This window comes from Patagioenas fasciata, chromosome 25 (assembly GCF_037038585.1).
Source record: "Patagioenas fasciata isolate bPatFas1 chromosome 25, bPatFas1.hap1, whole genome shotgun sequence".
In the NCBI taxonomy this organism is placed as follows: Eukaryota; Metazoa; Chordata; class Aves; order Columbiformes; family Columbidae; genus Patagioenas; species Patagioenas fasciata.
The window spans coordinates 600,895-621,968 of NC_092544.1; the positions used below are offsets into that span (position 1 = coordinate 600,895).

The 21,074-nt window shown below is 46.6% G+C and overlaps 1 long non-coding RNA gene across 1 annotated transcript; it reads right to left on the reverse strand.

Moving 5' to 3' along the window:
- Positions 1-2,396: 2,396 nt before the first annotated feature.
- Positions 2,397-21,043, reverse strand: LOC139825621 (uncharacterized). The gene is made up of 3 exons (XR_011735812.1): positions 20,918-21,043; positions 10,124-10,268; positions 2,397-9,432 (listed from the first exon to the last, which is right to left on the reverse strand). It is a non-coding gene; the product is annotated as an uncharacterized lncRNA (long non-coding RNA).
- Positions 21,044-21,074: the final 31 nt, after the last annotated feature.

Genomic DNA, 21,074 nt, shown 5'->3' on the forward strand with positions numbered 1-21,074 from the left:
CTCCAGGGCCTGAATTCTGTCCTGCATTCTCATAATTACCTCCGATTCTGCACTTTGATTCCTTAGGCAGTCTTTGGTGGCAGATGTTAAGTTTCACCCAAATAGGTTTCGCAACATTTGATCTTCATTTTATCCAGTTGCTTTATTCTTCCCTGTCTCCTGCACATATTGTCATCCATCTGCTGAAACCTGGTTCGCCTGGATGAGAGTGCAAGTTAAACTCTAAATCTGATTGCATCAGTCCCTTCTGCCACTCGAATTTCTGGGGCAATTAAACAGGCACAACAGATAACCTCTTCTTGCGCCAGACACTTAGAGCTGTAATGCTTAACATCAGCATCTGCTTTTATAAGCAAGGTAATCAGGACGGGTAGGTAACAACATCAGCATTTGGTATTTTATAAGCAGGATAATTCTAATGGGGTCTTCGTTCCCCACCTGCAGCACTTCATCTTCCAACAGAGGAGCAAAAAAGAAATAAAAAGGAAACTTTATAGCAAGCTCTACTTGTAAGGAAAAGCATTTTCTTCTCATTGCTCTCTGCTTCCAAATCCGCACCTCCCCAACAGCTCTCAGGGCCGTGACAACCTCCTGGCTCTGCCTTTTCGGTTCTTTCTTGGCCAGGTCTGAAGCAAATATATTGGCTTTGGTTTTGGTAGAAGTAGATGAGATTTACAAAGGAGCTTTCGGGACCTGACCACCCGGGTGACACTGATCAAGTATCTGATATGATCAGGCCTCTGAAGACCACAGTCCCATCACGGGTTTCTCTAATGGCCCAAAAAGCTACAAAATGTGTTGAACTCCTATTTTAGAAGTGAATCCGAACAAATCACATTGTGCTTCCAGATGTCACCATGGCTCAACACAAAGACACTAACTGGCTGTGTGCACATGGCTCTGACTCCTTATGATCACAAAACAAAGCCAGAAAGAGGGTTTCTGCGACTCCATTTACCTGGTGTTTGCACAGAACCAGGAATGCACTATCGGTCACTGCACATCGGGTAAGGAGCAGTAACCCCTAATTGATGTAACTCTTTAAATGGTGTTTCCTCAGTCTCTGTGATTATGCCACAAGCCTCGGGAGAGTTAAAAACATACTTTGCACGTTTTTGAAGCTTAATACTTCTGAAAATGGGATTGTGTCCAATTATGCAGTAAAAGTACATACTTTTTCCCCAAAAGTTCACAGCCCAAGTCGTTTTCACAGCTTCTTTTTCATTTTTGCCTAATTCAGATCGCCATCAAACCTCAGCTTGGTACAGAGTGCCAGCGCAAACGTCAATACAGATTCCTTCCTCAGGCAGAAATGAGCCCATTCACAGCTCCTTCTCCCGAGAGCGCGCGCAGCACCTTGTTAAAAAGCGAATTACAGGCAGTGATTTACAGAATACTTGCACCGTTTCTGACACCGTGTTGAGCGTCTGCTCTTTGATGTGTACTTTAGTACTACGGAAATTTAACTTTAACAGTCTCTGTAGCATTTCCAAGGACTTCTGCACTATGAAATATGGGAGGATTCTGTAAACCTTGGCAATCTTCTTTTGATTAGTTTCATTGCTTCAATATTTCTGAAAGACAGTAGGTTTCTGAGAGGAAAAGTTCTGATTCATTATGGAGCATAGATCAGACAGCAGGAATTATGCCATTTGTCCTGCCACAATGGTTGTTCCATCTCTAATTGCACAATATCAGCCTACCAAATACTAAACCACGTTCTTTTCCTGTAACACTGTGCACACTTAGCACTGGAGCTCTTCACCGTCAGCGCAGAACGAAGATGAGAACACACAATGCCAGCAGAAGGGAGAGGAAGACTGATGAATCTGAAGGTTATTTTTCTGTTCTCCTGCGGGACAAGACTAAAAGCCGGAATCAGAAAGAAAAAAAGCCCTAAAGAAACACCTTTAAAAACATCTGACCCGAAGCAGCTACTTATTTTGTGGAGTTGTTTGCTCAGTGCTGACACCCGGGTCAGGAATGGGGCTGGAACCTGCCACATGTTGTGTGATCTCATGTCACTGAGAACAGCGAGCAGGACAGAAAGGGTGTCCCAGGAGCAAGGGGCAGCACACAAGAGCATCTCATGATCTAATCTAGGGAGCTCCTAATGCGCCTTCCCTGAGTGACTTTTGACTGTTCATTATCCACTCTCTTCTTCCCAGCGGGAGAGCGGCCGGCAGCGAGGTGCTTCCACATGCACTGGGCCTGACGGGTGCTGTGTGTGTCTGGATGCCAGGGGATAGCCTGGCGGCACCTTCCCCACAGCTGGACCAAGGTCCCCAAGGGGGATGGTGACGTTACAGCAAACCGGAGCTTCTGTGCGGGCCCGTCTGTCCCAGCTGGGCCACCCATGCAGCAATTTGCGAACAGCAATCTGGTGAACCTCACCTCCCTGACACATCAGGGTACCATGATCTCCAAAACCAAATACCAACACACAGAATCACAGAATCACGTTTTGCCCTGAAACTCCATACCTCACTTCCTTTGGAATCTTTTAGCTAGCTTGCCTACTTAAACAAATACAGACTGAGCATTATTTTCCTGTAGGGGTTATGAAATGCTGTATAAAATATGAATTGTCATGTACAATAGCATATGTCCTACGCAATTCAAATGCTTTTCACCCTCCTGGGCATAATTACTGGGAAGAATGGAAAAAGGTTCCTTGAAACCACGAAACAGTTTACATCCCAAGCCCCTCCTGGTGCAAATGAAAGCATTTTTATTACCGTTTCAGTTCTGATAAACACAGAGCGAATCAGATATCAATGAGCAAAAGCTTTGTTCATCTATGAGATGATTCCAGAGTGTCACTACCTTGGAAACAAGCCCCTGTGTGGCAAAAAGAACTCACGTTGACTATCGAACTCCTGCACACCTCGCACACCCGACTCCGGCCTCCCGCCCTCTGTCCCTTCCCAGTGACACCGATTCGCGCAGTGAGATGGGCTCGTTTGAGTTCATTCCTCCTGATTACTTTAGATCACCATGGGGCTGCAGAGCACAAAATCTGACAGCCAAAACCTGCAGTCATTCACTTCGGTCCAGGCATGATCCTAAGTGGAGCTTAGGATCCGGTGGTTTCATATTAATCCTGCCAGTTCTGAATTGACGAGCACGATGCCGAAGGCCCTTCCAGGGCAGGTTCACAGCGCTGGGGAGTCACAGCGAGGACAGACGTCCCTTCATGTGAAATCACAGGCAGCGTGTGATTTGATCAAGGGGTGGCAGTTCTGAGTGGTGGTTTGACGGTCAAAGGACCAACCTGACACTAAAATAGAAAAACCCTGCCAAAAGTCATTTGTTGTTCATTTTTCTTCCCATTTCACTGCTCTGAGTCACTAAGGACAGGAACGAGTGAAAGGACCAAGGTGAAGAAGGTCAAAATATGAAGCTGCTTTTAAGTCCTGCATGAGTAATGCACAGTCTGGGACTCATAAAGCCAGGATTAACATGGGCTGGGCCAGGCTGGGAACTGGCTTCGGCCTCTTCTGGTCTTTTGACCCACCTCACCCTTTGTCCTCCGAGCAGTGCTGGCCAGAGACATTCCCTTTCATCACCACCGACCGCACCTGCCACGCTGAACCTCTGCGGGGACGCCTTTGGATTGCAGAGGTGTGCGGTCTCCTCTCTTCAAGGTTTCAGTACATTCTGCAGCACGGACCCACCATCCCGAGGGGCGATGCCCAGATTGCAGCTCCCCATCTCCCAGCGTGTCCTGTATTCTGCGCAGAGCTCCACGCTCCGCTGTGCAAACCGGCTCCACAGCGGGGACGTGTCAGGTGTTGGAATGCATTTGGATGAGTTGTCTCCACCTGACAATTCGTAATTGAGTTTGGCTATCTGGATTTATTTCAGCTCTATCTGGCAGTTTCGTTACTCTCCTAAGTGTCCCTAGGTTCCATGGTCCAACGTAGATTTAAATGAAAAAGATTTACATTTTCAAAGTCCTACAGATCAATCAAATTCTCTCCATGGTGATTTGTGGCTCCTCTACAGACATACCTGTCTGACAAAGTCTGTGGGGTTAACTACATATTTTTATAAGATTACATCCTTGCTTTGGTGGAGTGGTCCCCACCAGCCTCTGGTTCAGAGCACAAATCATTCTCTTCATCTTCTTTGTCATTTTTTATCTTGATGTATAAAGAGTTTTGATAGCCCCTGCAAACTTGCCATTACAGTAGGCTGCCCATGAATCTATTCAATGACTCTGTGCATCTAGTGAATTTTGCTGACATTTTTCCCCCTCCTGCTTTAGATGATTGGCACTGCAGTGATGGATTTTGGAAATGCACACAAGTGGAGCTGATTTTCAGGCTTGGCTGGAAAATTTACATTCTTAAAGTTGGATTTTTTGCTTTATTTTTTAATATCTCACAGCTAACATGGAAAATTTCTTCTGAGAAGCCTTGATCTGGAAGACAGATTAAATAAGAATAGATACCTACTAACCACTTCAAGAATAGCCTCTGTAGATGAGCTCCTGGATGAAGAGTAAGAAAAGGTCAAATCAATGCTGGGCTCTGCAATCAGTGAAACCGGTCCCTTGAAGACTAGATTATTAAAGGTTCTCTGTCATATAGGGATATTAGATTATTTTACAGAATCTTGTCCTACATTTGAATTCATTATATGGGCAGACTTTTACAACACTGCTTGAATGGAAAACAAAATGTGCCCTTTGTCTGAGATGTTCTGTGGCCAGCAGCTCAGCTGGAACAGACCCGGGTGCCCGATGCCAGAAATCCTGCACCCAGCATCACTGTTCACACCCTAGGGAAGCATCCCCTCGAAAACCACTGGAGAATTACAACTCCTTCAGAACAAGTGGGTGTAACGTTCACCTCGAGGCTCCGCTGTCCCCTGTGCGAGCACTGGGTCAGTGCTCCGCTCACACTGAACGGTGCGGCTGTCCTGGATTGGGGCCAATAGCTGCAATTTGGCTCCAGGGCGAGTGGAGCTGGGTAAGAGCAAACTGAATGTGACAAACTGTGTTCTTAATTAATTTACATCCAATTAGGATTAATTAATTGCTGGCTAAAGTATCAACCCATGTGATTATGTATCACAACAAATAATCTTGCGCACTAAACGAGGCGGCTGGTTACACAGCGGTGAGACAGCGCTACTGATCGCAGGGCTGCACAGGAAAGGCACAGCGGGGAAATTTGGGAAATTCCTCTGGTCGCAGATGGACTGATCTTCACCACCCAGCACAGCCCACCCACAGCTCACACCGCGCACCGTCTGTCCATCCTGCCGCCTGTTCTCCAACAGCCACCAAATCCTGCCCTCTGAGCCAGTGAGGCACCAACAACCTATTGCTCTGTTGAGATGCACAGAGGTTCTTCCCCACTGCAATCAAATCGATGTGTAAAATGTATTCACGCTGATAGCCAGAAGAGTTAATCCTTCTTTTCGTATGTCGCAACTAACATTTAATGAAAATTTAACATGCTGGGGACATAAGATGGACAGAAGGCCCGTCCCACACAGCCAGCTGAGGTCAATGTGGTATCAGCCTAAGGCAGGGGTGTAAGGAGACCGCAATGTAGGAATACGCACAAACAGGACATCAGAAACAGAAATAACAGGGGAAAAGCCGCCTTTTCGGAGGTAGGTAGGAAAGGAAACATCATCTTAGGATGGTTTCCCCATCTAGCTTTACCGTTTTGCTCTCCAGTTCACTGGTATATACACATCGCTCGACTGAGCAAATTCAGTGTGACACTCACAGAGAAGTCGTTCATGAAAAATTGGGAGATTTTTGTCAGGTTGTGTAAATGAATCAGCCCAAGTGACATTGCATAGGAGACAGAACCATCTGAAGAAGAACAAAATAACCTATTTCTTACAAGGTCTAGATTTCACCTTAAATTCAAATGCCAATTGGAAGTGGCATTGAGGGTAATGGACTTTGTGAGATGTTAAATGAAAAAGCACAGGCAGGATAAATAATCTGGAAGTGCCCGTGTTGTCAATACAGCAGCAGTAAAAGCCAAGAGCTGTGAGATGCAGCAGGACAGGACTGGGTGTAGAGCAGCTAAGGGGTTCTTTCCAATGTCCAAACATGCGAGTTTGAGTCATACTCCAAGTGTCTGCTAAAAGATAACCCCGGCTAAAGTTATTTTACAGTACAGAAAGCTAGAAGCCATCAGGTTGGACCCTGCCGTGGTACTGCTCTGCGCTACGGCCTGAACAACCAGTGCCTCAGCACTGCCAGGCGGGAGGGCAGTGCCTGCTCTGGGGTGACACTGAGGGATTACTGCTCTGCGGGCACAGCCCGCACATGGGGAGGAGCTGGAGGCAGAACAAGGTTGTGGTTTATTCCCATCTCTTGTGCCTTCTTGCCTTTTTTGCAAGGCTGGATGCCAGTGAGCTGGATAAAGTGAGACTGAACCCCTTCGATCTCTGGGTCCCGTCAGCTCTGTGGGATTACAGCGATGGACACCTCAGGCGCCCTTTGCAAACAGCAGACGGTTCACACCATGTGATGATACCCAGGAGACCACATTGTGCTGCTGTCTTTCAGCCACATTTACTGAGTCTTTCCACCCAGCCACACGACTTCCCAGTTTCCCAGAGGCAATACAAACAAGTTCCACATGTTGTGTGCTCCGAGATGAGTGGAACCCTGCTCCCGGTGCAGGGACAGCACACGTACAAGGCGGTGTCCTGCTCCTCCAAAACTCAGCAGCCCCGAGCCTGCCCATGCATTTTGCTCAGCAGCAAGTTTTTCAATAGAGGAATAACGCCTATTCTGAATGTCTAACCTGGTTCTTTCTGTGAACATCCAATTCTATGAAAGGCGAAAAATATAGCTTGAAAATATATTTATTTCTAAGTGTTCTGAAGAGCTCTGTTGTAGATATGAGAAATTTACGTAGGCCCGGTTCTCCTGGCGGTACTTGGTGACCATCTAATCTCCCTCCTATCATCTCAATACCTCCCTAATACTTCTTTAAACAGATTTAAAATTACTCGTTGCTCTCACAAAGAAGATGATGTCGTTCCTGTTCCACCTGGGTAAATAAGCACTTGAAGCAGGGGAGAAAGCAGTGCAGTGAGATCCCCCGTAGCTCCACCTGAATTAACCACAGGTAGTGTCTAAGTGTATATTTTTATTGTGCTTCAGCTGCCGTTCCACCTCTGTTTAGTTTCTTTCCCCTCTCTCATTGCCTGGGTGCCTCATGTTCTGCCTGCACTCCCTCAGCAGCACCCCTGCCTGGGCTGTGTAACTTACCTTCAGAAAGCCTCCGGAGCGTCTGCTGGAGGGTGGGCCTCGGGATTCCATTTTCATCCCCATTTGTAGTTTGAGTATCCCTGCTGAGAACTACATCGCGTAGCCCATGTCCCTCCAGGCCAGATTTCCAAAGCGATCCAGGCACCCAGAAGGAGCAGAGCAAGTGCTGGGCTTCCCAGCATGGTAGGCAAAGCTGCATGCTAGAAGCTGAATGCTGCCACCCCAAGGCTGAAGACACTCCTGGTCCCAAACAATGTTCCCTAACAGGGAGGAAAAAAGGTGAAGGGATGCAAAAGTCCCTCTCAGCCCTCATCTCGTAGACAGGATAAGGTTAAAACACTTTGCTTCCTCTCTTGGGTCCCCCATTTTCTGCCTGCACGAAACACAGTCCTCAGATATCTTTCCTTTTTTTCTACAGCAATACCACTCCGATTCCTCATTTCACTCTTCTCCCTGGCTTTAAAGCATTAGAGACTGTTAGGAGAGCACCACGTCTTGGGAATTCATCCGTCCTCTGGCAACAGGGGGCTAATAACTCCATGCAGGCGGGCAGGTTGCGGAGGGTGGGTCAGAGCCCCCAGCTCTGTAACTCCAGCAGACCTGCAGGGAACCTGACCCAGCACTTGCAAAGCTGAATGCAAAGGTAGATGCTGAATAGTGCTGCCTGTGCCTCTCCATAGCGCCTGACATCCAGAGCTCTGCGGGGTGAGCGGTCCCTCAAGCCAACAGAAGGCTTCAAATCCATAATCTCCTATATTAAAGCCTCTGCTGTAGAAACATTTGTCCTCTAACAGCATCATCAGCTACTTATGAGATGGAGAAGAGCAAAAGCTTTTTCACCTACTTGTTACTTTTTCAGCATTAGGAGGAGGTATTCATCTTGCCCTGGCTTTCTGTCAGGTATGAAATGAGAATGTGCATAGTGTCTTTTTCTCGAGGTAAATTACTACATCCTTCAATAGAAACAACTAGAAAGGACCCTCTGAATCAGTCCCTGGCAATCGCAGAAACAGGAATCTAAAAGTTCCACTTCAATTTATCCACACAACACGCATTGCCCTGAATTAAGATTAAATTCTTTCGTATCCCAAGGCCAAGAGCTATTTAAAGTATAGTGCGCCACGGGAGGAGAGCAGGGAAGACCGGCTGCATCTACTGTTTCGTTGACTACCTATAGAAGAAAACTGATGTCGCCCCACCAAAGCACTGGGCTCTGGTTCTTTGCAGGTGTGAATTTTACTGCTCCATAGCTGGGGCTGTATCCACTGAAACCATTCCGTGTTCAAGCAATACAAAGACTCATCACCAAGGCCACACTTCTTTTCTCTACGTGCTGCCAGGCACTGATTCAGCTGGGGAAGAAACTGGCCATGAGTGTGAAACTCGTGATACTGGCTCCTACCAAGGCCAAGGCCCTGCTCCGAGGGAACGGCAAAAACACACAAACAAGGCTGACATTTCCTCTGGCCAGGTGAACAGGTTGGAGAGGGAACACTTTCACTGCTGATCAAGTCACTGTTACAAACCAGATCCAAGGATCAGTCCAAGTTGAGGGGATATTATGAAAAGGAGATTCCATTTCCCTTCTCAACCTAGAAATTCATCCATGTCCTAGGAAAGAAAGAGGAATCTCTACTTGAAATGCACCAGAAATTCTTCTTGACAAGCCAAGTGGTGCCAGGTTACCTGTGTCAGGTGTGCGGTGGAACAACAGCCACCAACACGTCACCTCAGTTGAAAACTCTTCCAAAACTTCCCGCAGACAGATGCTGCTGTTGATGTAGAGAAGCAGCTCCTGACCTCCCAGCGGCAGACTACAAATCTGCTTTCCAGAATTTCACAATATTTACCAAAGCACTTCTGCTTCTGTTTTATGAAGAAAAATGTTTCTTGTCCTCCGGGCAGCACAGAAAGAAAACCTGTCAAATGTAAAGAGCTGCAGTGGTTGTCCAAAGAACTCCTGATTCCTGTTTGCAGCTTGCTGTGTGACTTTGGGCAAATCACGACGTCTCTGCACGGTACCACTTCAGCAAAACACGAAAGCATGTGCCTGTGTCCCGTGGAGCCCTAGTGCTCAGCTGAATCGCAGCCGGTCTGCTCCAGTTTCCCCTCTCATGCAGACAAGGATGCCATCCCCCTTCGTAAAGAATCCTTAGGATTTACAGATTAACTTTTCCCTAAGGAGAAAACACACGTGTTAGCCTGGTTCCAGCTGTGATCACTTCAAAAGCAAAGGTATAGCTCCAGAAATATTTCTCTGTGTTATTGTGGTCCCAGTTCAGTGAAACAGAATCCTTTTGGTTGGAAGAGACTCTCAAGATCATCGAGTCCAACCATAAACCAACTCTAGCACTAACCTATGTCCCTAAGAACCTCATCTATACATTTTTCAACCCCTCCAGGGATGGTGACTCCAGCACTGCCCTGGGCAGCTGTTCCAACGCCCCACAGCCCTTTGGGGAAGAAATTGTTCCCAGATCCAACCTGAACAGATTAGAAGAGAAACCTTCAATGTTGAGAGAGCATTAACAGGCGCTATAATGTTGTGAATCACGACTGGTCCCATTAGTGCAAACCAAAGCTACATTAGCAGCAAACCCAAACTACACTAGCAGCAAACCAGCTCTTCTCACCAAGAGGAGCATAAAGGGTTTCAAGTAGAGCTGGCGGAGCACAGAGCCCTGCCGGGACTAAACCCAGCTCTGGAGAAGGGGTCGTTGGGCAAAACCGAGCTGCATGGTCTTTGGAGGAACAGACTCTTCCTTGCAGCAATCTGGGCTGTGTGGAATGGATGCTTTCCACATCACCCCATTAACCAAACACCCCTGGGCGTCTCTTTCAATCACTTGCTTGTTTGCCAAAACATACCTCCAAAACAAACAGTGGAGTTTGTTTCTTCAGCCCACATAGAGTTAACTTCAGCCTTGTTCTGCATTAAATCATGCAGCATATGGAGATCCAATTCCAAGCCATCTGGATTATCATTAGCCATCAGGTGTTGTGCTCATTACACCTGTTATAAAGAAAAAGGATAATTAAAGGCAGGGGAAGGAATGAAATTCCACTCACAGCATTGCTGCAGTTTATCAATATCTTCTTGTCCCTTTTGGCTCTATGACCAAAGCACTTTATTGCAATATGCAAAATAAAACCATTTGCATGAGGTGGAAGTAAAGATGAGTGAACCTCCTTAGCCTGAGCAGATGTTTTCCATTAGAAAATAATTTGTCAAAAGGTAGATAGACTCATACTACTAATTTTCAGAACAGCTTCCTTCACTTTGGAGGGTTCCTAGACTCAATTTAATTGCAAATAGGCTGCATGGTCCCCAGAATAAGGAAAAGCAATGAGAATGTGTGCTGGTTTTTTAATAAAAATCTTTCCCCAAATAAATAACTTGTGTCCTATTTTCCCTGGGACAACAGCTGATTCCTGATTTAACCTCACAGCTACTGGCTATCTGAGATAAAGTCACATTTAAGGGTGCTGGAGACAAACAACAGAAGAAACTTCACAGTATCCATGTTCTAAGTCCAGGAGTTAAAAAGTGGCTGCTAATCCCTGTAGTTTCATGTGTTTCTTCTGTTCTATTACTTTCTGAAGATAGAGACTCAGGACTGCGTATTTACTCTAAAGGCGCAGGTTCTATTTCAACAGGATTTTATTTGAAAATGATAAATGTGTGTTAAAGAAAAGAGGCCTGAATTGTATAAAGCAAACAGGAAACACATAGTCATGGAAAACAGTGAAAAATGAAGTTTCATGTGTTTGCTGACCTCCCCGAATCTGTAACAACGCCCTGCAAACTGGTGCTTGGCGACATAACCAACCGCAGAGGCTCTGCGGGCCTGTAAAAACGGGGTAGAAATCTCAAGAGCAGATGATTCCTTATTGGCATTTCTGTTTCTGAGTCTGATGCAAGAACAGAGCTGCATAAAGATGAGAAACGACCAGGGAAAAAAAAAACGAACATTTCCCACCACTGCTAAAGTTCCATTTAAAACCCCAGTTCTAAATTTCAAACTTCCCAAAAATCTGAGGTATTTAAATCACCGCATTATATATTTAACTTTTCTGCCGTGTGTGAAAAAAACAACCAAAGCCGTGCTTTTAATGTCTAGGGGCCCTTCTTGGAGATGAACACAAAGCATCAAGCCCTCGTAAGGAGTTTCAGTCTCATCCCAGCTCTGGGAATATGAACTAACCTCTTATCCACTCTTAGCACACAGTTCTTTCCCTCTTCATAAAGACTCCCGAGGCTAATTAGGGAAATAAACAAGAGCTTTTATGGAGAGCAGAGGCAGGTTGAGAGCTGGTGGTGCCCGAGCTCAGGCAGCTGTCCCCACGCTGTCACTCGGCACGGCCTGATGCAGGCAGCGGTGACAGCAATTCCCCGCCAGGGCTGCTGGGTGTCACCGCGTGACCCTCGCCAGCACTGCGGCGACACACACGCTCTATTTCCATGGCTATAAACCAGGGGTTTTCTGGAGTGTATCCATACATAAATATAAAATAAATACACGCAGACATACGGAAGCATGGGAGGTCCCAGACAGACAATATTTTTCTCAAATCACTTTTGTACCTGTGCCTTCCCCATTCCTAAACTTCCCTCCCCTGCTTCCCATTTCTGTGACTGCTTTCCTGTTCTGATTCTGCATAACCAGTCATTTCTGGGCTTCCTCTGATTTTTGGGGGGGTTATTGAGGGTCATGGATTACCTGTGGACTAATCTGCAGGAAACATATTAATAGTTTTGAAGAAGCGTGAGCTAGTTGAGTTCACACTATCAAGTCCTCTCCTTTACCCCTTCCGGCTCCGTGATGTGCAGGCTGTTCATATGTAGCGTAGAATTTTAGGGAATTTGGCTTATTTGTAGGAATCAACAGACAAGCAACCAAACCCTACTGAAATAAATGGATTTTGGCAATGAGTTCCTTAGGCTTCTTTGAGATGACAGCAGGATCCTGTTGCCTTACACCGCACTGTTCCAGCCGCCCAGGAAAACCGCTGCTCGCAGATGTTATTTCTGCACACCCACATTTCTCTCAAACTCTCGCAACACTTTTCTCAGCCCCTTTGATCTGCCTACCCTGGCGCTGAAATCCACACTGGTTGCCAGTGACATTTCTTATTGATTTTTAAAAAGCTTCTGCTTGCCTACACTACAGTGCTGTAATAGCCTAGCTCTGGAACTTCTTTACCATTTACTCTCTTTTAATGTGCCCAGGCTGTTCTTGAGGCACATCCTTCTAATTTATAAGTTTGTCCTACCAAAAAAATAAAATAAAATTGGAAACATTTGTAGCTAGAACTGTCAGTATTTATGCCTCACAGTTGGCAGAATCTCCTTCCAATTGCTATTCAATGGTTTGAATCTCTTCAGAGACGTGTAACAGAATTTCATTTTTAATCAGGTTGGAACCGCAAAGCATCCTAGGACATCACTGGCCAAATGCCCCCTGAGAAGTATTTATGTTGTTGTAACACCATAATCATCCATCAAACTCTAGATGTTAATAAGAGCATTTAATTTGAAAATGGAGCTCTGCTTTTATGTTATTTCTATGTGCTTTATGCAAGCAGGAAAGGCTAATTATGCCCATTAAGGAGAGGCAGAAACAGAGGGCACACTGCAGAGCAGGGATTTGAGCCGCGTGCTGATCTTTGCTCGCTGTCTGGCGTAAGTGAACTGTATCTACATCTCCAGACAGACAGAAGAGACATCAAATGGCACCTAATACTTGTGAAATGCAGTCCCAGCTCTGCCCCGTGAGCTCCAGCAAGCCTCGGCATTTCTGAACTAAAGTGGGCAGCAGTGCAAGGGAGGGGGCACTAACAGCACCTTTTTGCTAGAGAATTAAATGATGCACCTACTGTGTTCATATTAACTCCAATACCAGTCTTTAAGTACAATCCTTCAAGCATATTTCATTTATTTGTTCTCCCTTTTTAGTTTTTTATATGGCTACAGTCAACACAGGCTCAGAATTCCCTGTTGTTGTCTCCAATATTGTGCTTTTATGGTGAGATAGTGCTGCCCCTCCTGTTTTGGAGGGCTGGAGAGTCGTCTTCTCCCTTGACCATTTTCTGTAGCACTGTAATATTCAGACACTTCAAACAAAAGATGATGAAAGGGCAAGAAAATCACTAAGTGGCGGTGCTAACAACAGGGTACCAACATCCCAGGCCAGGTACTTGGTGGCACGGGAGATTTCCTTTCTGTGTTACAAAGCACAACCTGAGCCGGGCTGGGCTCCGACACCGCATCTCCAGCTCCTGCTGCTCGTGGCCACCCCTGCTGCCCATCTGCCATCACCACGCTGGCCCCGCGTCCTCTCTCCGTGCTCTCCTGCAAGCTCTGCGGTACAGACAGCACTTCTGTTCAGGACCCACAGTAGTAACCAAAGTGGAAACACAGCAAATCTCTGCACTCCAGGGACAAGGAGTCACCTATGAATCTCCTAACTCTTTGAGCAGGCTTGGAAAAAATTAACAGCATAAAGCCTGTAAATTCATGGGGACACCTTTGCTAAGGAGCAGAACAGCGACTCAGTCAGCTCCTGACGGAACAGAGCCAGTGGAGCTCCGCAGGGGTCTCAGCTAACAGCCTGCTTCTGGCAAAGGAGAGGAAGGGACTGAAACAGGCACATGGAGAGAGATGAAGCTTCCCATTGCATCTAAATTCTCTGTGAAGTTGGGAAACGTTGTTTTTCACAAGGAGAGCGAGGGATCCTGCAGTAAACTGCCCGTGGACATCTTCAGCCCCAGGGTGGGTCTTTGCCTGGAAGTAAAGACTTCACATTCTTTAAAAGGGCAAGAAGACTTGACTTCAGATGTCAGGAAGTTACATGTCCAAGACTGATCTACTCACTCCGTGCCCCCTTTACAGTCAAGGGAGAGAAAAGTGAGTCATCTCTTCCCAAAACATCCTGCAAAGCCAGGTTCAGTGAATCACCCTTGAGGACCTTGTTTTTCTCTGCTGAATATAAAAAAGGTCTGGAGAGAGTGGTTCATGTTTTTTATTTGTCTTTTAGATACTGAAGCAGTCAGATGCATTCCACCTTAAAACCAACTGCTCTCTTGTAGCATGTAGTCTCTTAGAGCTTATATATATATATACATATATATACACTTACATCATATAGTCTCTTATAGCGTATAGTCTGCACACCGGTGGGCACATCTACGCTATCAAACTGGTGGGTTTGTGTTTTGCTCCAGCCTCCCCTGCCAAGCAGATGTTCAGTCCCTGACACCCAGCATAGTCTGGACCAACTCATTACACTGGTGAGGGAACCGGGACACCGAACTCAGGACAGCGAGTTTCAGAGGCCACAACGCGGGGCTGGCAGGGAAACACCAGTACAGGTGCAAGGACCGACACTTGCTCCTTCCTGGGGGTAGCGAAGCAGTTGTAGTGTAAAAGATCATAAAATCATTTCAGTTGAAAGAGACCCCCAGGATCGAGTCCAATCATAACTTGTGTGTCACAAAGAATTAATAATGCAAGAGTGCAACAAAAAAAAAAGGTGATCCATTATTTAGTATTTGCTTTATTTCTATACACAACATGTTCACAGCATGCTGTGTCACCCAGACCTCTGAAAACCAGAAACATGGAAACCAGAATAAAAATCAGAGGCCTACTCCAATTCCTAGTCAGTACGGTGCTCTGGGATTTCAGTCAGCCCTAAAACTGGAAATATAAATTAAAGTAATAGGGTGAGTAAAACAAAAGCCTGGGAGCTAAATCCTGATCTTGTCCAATCAGTTGTAACCTTGAATGGGCACTGCTGGTTCCAGTGTGATTCCAGCGCATCAACTCTCCCACCCATCGCTGCATCTCTCGGGTATTTCTGGAGCACAGTAATTAAAACAAAAAACAAAACAAACCCAACAGTGTTAGGAGAGGAAAGGATGTTAAATCCTGCAGAAAATGCTGCAATTTCTTAAACCAAATGCTGCAATTTCATAAATCAACCCATGCTACAAGTTGGGAGGATTCAGAACTAGGGGAAGCCTCTGTGAAAAAGGAAAATACTTGTCTTTAGGGACTCAAATGAGCACATGGCAAAGAAGGAGGGGATGGAAGACACAACCAATATTGACACTTAGAAAAGCCACAAGGACAGACTCAGTACCTGCTTAGTCCCATCCCTGCCCAGATGTCAAAATGACACTGACCTGCCCCGTCTCCATTCTACAAGAAAGAAGTACCTAAGATCCAGCTTTCTCAGGATATAATAACAGGATAGAGCTTTGAAATAACAAACAAATAGCAATCTATTAGTCAATCTAAGGTCAAGAGCTTGGTTTGTACAGACTGGACCAAGACCAAAGAAATCCTTCCAGTGCAGTTTTTCCAGAATTCCATGGAAAACACGGATGTTAACTGACCGCAGTGCAAAAAAGGGCAGTTTTCTCAGCCCGAGAAGCGAGGGAAGTCCACAGGTCCTCTGTATTTTGGGGACATCATCAAACAATGGCACTTCCTCTCTAACTCCAAACCTTGCTAAGCTGCTTTTGCTTCAACGATGAGGAGAAAAGGATTAGTTGTCATCTGGAGGAACGGACGCACCCAAGGTTTTGTGTAGTTGCAGCAGCAGGAGACAGCAAAGCTGGATTAAAAATCTTGGCAATTTTTATTTTAGCTTATTTTAGACTAAGAGAGACATAAATACAAAGTAGCACTCAACAAAAGAGAGCTGCTAAGACTGCTACTTGACTGCATGGTGTGAATTGGCTCTGGAGAAAATCTGTTCTAAGACAGTTACACTATTACAATAAGTATTACAATTAATGAGGCCAAGTCACCTAGAAGAATGTGACAGGGAGATAACTGAAGATAGATCCCTGTTTTCTAAAGCCGTTTGTGTGCATGCATGTGTACAGCCAGCCGTGTATGTTTGTGAATGTTTCAATGTGCATATGTGTAGCGGGGGGCTGTGAAAAATGGGAATTACTTGTGTTATTAAGTTAATCCTCCTGTCCCAGGGCAGCAAGCGCTCTGCACACCATTCCGGCAGATAATAGTTCAAACTGCAGACTTCACTCGCTCCTCCTCCTTTTTTCCAGGGCTTTTATCATGTCTTCTACTGAAGTTTGCTTGATGTTTCACTTGGATCTTGCTTGTTGCAGACAGTGCCTGTGATTTCGTACCCGCGGCAGATGTGAAGAAGGCATCATTCCCCTTCTTGCACCCGCCTTTCGTGTGCTAAGGCCATTATCACTTAGTTTTCTCTAAGCTGCACAATCCAATTATTTCTCTCTACTCCATCGGCCACAGTTTTCCAGACCTCTTGATCATTTTATCAGTCTCCTCTGCAGTTTCCTCAGTTAATTGGTCTCCATCACTCTGGAAGTTCAGTGTCCCAAACTGGACACAACACTGAGCTGGAGCCTCCCAGTGCTTAACAGAGCAGATTCCACACACCTTGCAAGCTGCACCCTGGTTTAGGCTGATAGTAGAAGCCTTTGGAGACCTGCAGATGTGTTTGGCCTGTATTAGCACCTACCAAGCAGCTGCAAATCCAGCTTCAGGCGAATCTGAACCATCCAGAAATTGTGCCAGAAAGACTTCACGTAAAGTGCACTGCGCTGGACATTGTCAAACACATCTTATGGAATACTTTTTTCCCCCAAGTCTAAATCTGGTGCTCCAAACACTATCTCTGGGGTGAGATGTGAATTTTAGGATTCCTCCACTTTTGGAGTATTGCTCTATTGCAGTAGCTCACTCAATCCCTACATGTGCTGGGACCATCACTGGCCTTGTTCAGCAAAAAAACCACCACAAATCTGGATAGAAGCCTCTAAGACACCATTGGATCACATTGCACCAAGCAAATATTTAATTAGAGGAAAAACAGACATGAGCTTGCCTAAGGGCACTCAACAGACGAATAGCACTGCAGCGCAGGTCCCTGTGTTACTGCATTGCCCATACAAACACAGTTGGAGCTGTTTCGGCGCCTTCAAATTCAGTTGCTAAAATGTAGAAGTGTTTCCAAAGGAAATGCCCTGCAGGTGTTGCGATCACTTCAGAGCAGCAATGGAAAGGCCACGGAAGTGGATGAGCTGAGTTAATGAACAGGGCTTTCCCATCTTCACTTGTCTCTGACCCCAAGCTGATGAAAATAGAGGACATTTAAACACTGACACTTACAGCCGTACTTTGTTCAAATAATGACTCTGCTTAGCATTCAAGACCTTGCTAAGGGATAGTGTTTATTTTATTCCAGAGTTTAATTGAATCCCCAGAAGGCTGTCCCTAGGCAAACCCATTTGAGGGCAAGACTATAAAAATAGTAAGTGTTGGGACACGTTTGGGACAAGTGCTAAGAGAAGGTGACTTTTCAGAGCTATAAACCCTACCCTCACACCCAACCCAAGCAGAAAGTGCTGCCAACTCTCTGTGAGTCAGCGCTCCTGCAAAGTCAGGACCCCTTGCTGGCCTCTATCCACACTTCCAACAGAGAATCACAGACTGATTCTGGCCCAGTTTCCATTGGTTTCATATTGTTAATACTACCAAACTGGGGAAAATCAGTTCGGATTTGTATCAGCAGAAAGGCAGAACTCAGGGTCCCACATCATTACCATGAATACTCCATCTGGGTTAAGGTGCCCAGTAAGCGCTGGCTGGCTGGAGATGTTCGTTGGAGGAAACTAAAAGCCCAGGCCAGCTGTGATTCACCAGAAGCCCATGGGAGTTTCTTCCCAAGTTGGCTTCCAGCAGAAGATTTCTAGTTAAATGCTAAATGGGGTCATTAATGCGGTTCACACAGAGACTTCCCAGCACGGGCTGAAATTTGTTCAGGCCCCTGTGTGAACGTTCTCATTCAAGACTGAAGCAGTTCATCAAGTCTGAAAATACATATATCCATACTCTTCCATTTATAGAAGACAAATTGTACTATCACGTATTTGGCTGACCTGTTGCGACTGCCCTGGAGGTCATTCTACAGAGGGGACCCCCAAACCAACAGTGATTTCAGCTGGGAATTGTGACTTGATCAGGATTGTCTCCCACATTAACCCAAATCCACATCAGACGCATGAGAAGCTCCAGACCCCACCACATCAGCAAGCTCAGCCAAGGGATTTCAGCCTCTTCCTGCAATGACCCCGCAGAGTTAATTCTGTCCACGTCCTGGACCTGGCACTGGCTGCCTGGGCTTCCTCTTGCCAAGTGCCGATCCTGGCTGTTGTAACGAACTGGCTAATGGCCTGGCCGGGCGCCACGAGCAGCCCTGGGGTTAATGAAGACTTCCATCAAACACCCTTTGCACGGGTGAAGGTGACAGGGAGATTTAACACACTGTATTTGTTTGGAAGGAGCTGGTGATAATTAAAAATTAAATGGACTTTCTCCATTATGCATTCATTATTGACAGTTCTGTATTAACTGGGGATTTCAATTAATAGTTCTTCTTCGCCAGTCCAACTTTTCTAGCAGCTAAACTTATCACCAGAGCTAATTGCTAACGCCCCTTTTATCCTCCATCTCCATGTACTTTTAATCTGTAGCAGGAATCCAGGCATTTCAGAAGATGCTCTGACTTAGAAACACTACAGAAAAGCAGCAGAATGCTTCAAATAAAACGTTCTTGCCCTGCCCCAGCCCAGCTTTGTGTTCCCTAACAGAACAGAACTAACAAAAATCTTCCTTTACAGCTACAGGACAAAATGCTGACATGACTTTCACAAAGACCATTGCAAGAAACATATTTTCTTCTTGAGCCAGGGACAGCCTTGCTCTGTGGTCACTGTGGCACAAGGACAGACCCATACTAGCTTTAATCCACCTTTAGAGTATCTTTACCCTTAATCTAGCATTAATTCACAAACCAGCAGCAAGGGTCCTGCTTCATCATGGATTTCCCATTGTTACTGACCCCAGTTCACCCCAGGGCCTCAGGTGGCTCACAGAGCCTGCTGTGACCACCCCACTATTCATACCCCAAATACAACTGAGCTTAAGCACTACAAATGCTGCAGCCAAACCCCTGCACACAGAGATACAGCTCATCTGTTTGTTCAGGACCTGGCATGCAGCGGCTGCTTTCCAGGGTGAAACACAGGGGTTCACAGGCAGCAGCTTGCCCCCAAAATGGCAGAGACAGTAGGATAGGTGCCAGGACACCAAGAGGGCTTAAAAACATACACAGAAACAGAGTCAGAGTCACAAGCTTGAGGTTTTGAGAGGTTTCAAATTCTTCTAGAGAGTGGGAGTCCTGGTTTCTGTTGCTATTGACACAAGGAGTGGGAAGAAAGGCTATTTACACCTTTTACTTAAGGTCATATGTGACTTCAGTCTCCAGCACTGACGTTTCAGTGCTCACATTTTTGCTGCCCACAGAAGGTGACTCAGGGAGTTAAGCTCAAATATCCTTCTCAGTGTAAACAAACCAAGTGAGCTGGATTGACCCAGGATCCCAAATATCCCCGCAGAGCACATGGTAATGCAGATGTTCCAAGAGCAAGGATGAGAGGAGAGAGATGGGGCGAGATCTCATTGAAGATTTCAAGGCTGAAAGGAACAGAGTCCAGCCACCCCTCACAGAGAGGTTCCTCCAGAAAGGGCAGATCCCACCAGAGCGTTACTCAGAGTCACCTCAGAAATGCCTTTCTCTTGCACTGAGGGGCCAGCAGAGCCAGTGAGGATCTCCGGTTTCTCTCTCTGACACATCAAGCCTCCACTGGCCTCGTTGCACATCCTTACCTGCTGCAGCTCCCAGGGAGGCCACGGCCTGAGCTTCCAAGGCTGCTGGGGACCATCTAGTGGCCCCAGCCTGACTGCACCAGTGTCCCCCCTCAAGCAGAGGACTCGGTAGAAATAACACCCAGCCGAGACAAACAATAACTGCACCCCATAGTGTATTTCCCCACTTGACCAGCACAAAATTGCAGACTATGGTGTTCATTCTTGCACAAGTGCTGCTCTCCAAACAAAGCCAAGATTTCTGCTGTCTTCACTGAAATAAACACCCTCCGTCCCCATCCTTGCCCTACCACTTCACACAGAAGCAGCTTCACTTTGCTCAGTTGCCCCAGGGGCAACAACCAGTTGCACCTTCATTGCAAGGACAGCCGTGCAGTTCTGGGTGAGACCGTGAGAGCAAACCATGCTGTGTTAATGCAAAATTCCACAAAACCTACTCGATGCTTACAGCCATTCCCACCTTTCCACCACCTAGCTCACCGTACAGGTAGGAAACTTATCTTAGACCCCATGAAGACACCACGTCAGACCCTCAGGGAGTGCAAATTACCATCGCTACACTGAGGTCAGCGCGGCCCTCGTGCCCAGCTGAGGAAACACAGCTGAGCTTCTCACAGTGATAGTTATTCGTCAGAACAATAAAACAAATTCCCCTCTGCGTGCTAACGAAGCGGCCAGGTTAACGAGGTGTCACCGTCAGAACGCTCTCAACTGGAGGAAATTTTTACTTAATCTAATTCATTGCCAATTAGCGCCAAATTCTGATGACCGACCCGCGCGGCGAAGAGAACACACATACTGAAGCGCTCAGGGGAGCACCCTTCCCGCCCTCCCCCGGCCTCCAGCTCTCCTTCACAGCCACTTTGCCTCGCACGGGCCCTTCCCGGGGCGCACGGCGGCGCAGGGCCCGGCGGTGCCCGGGACGCGTTTCTCACCGTGTTCTCCCCGCGGCTCTCAGGGCTGGCCCCGCTCCCTCATGCCGGCTCCCGCGGCGGGGGCCGTGGGGGTCACTGCGGGCTGCAGCCCCTCGGGGTGTCCCTGCCCGGCGTGGATCGCCCGCAGGTGGCGCGGCCCGGTTCCCGCCGTCCCCTC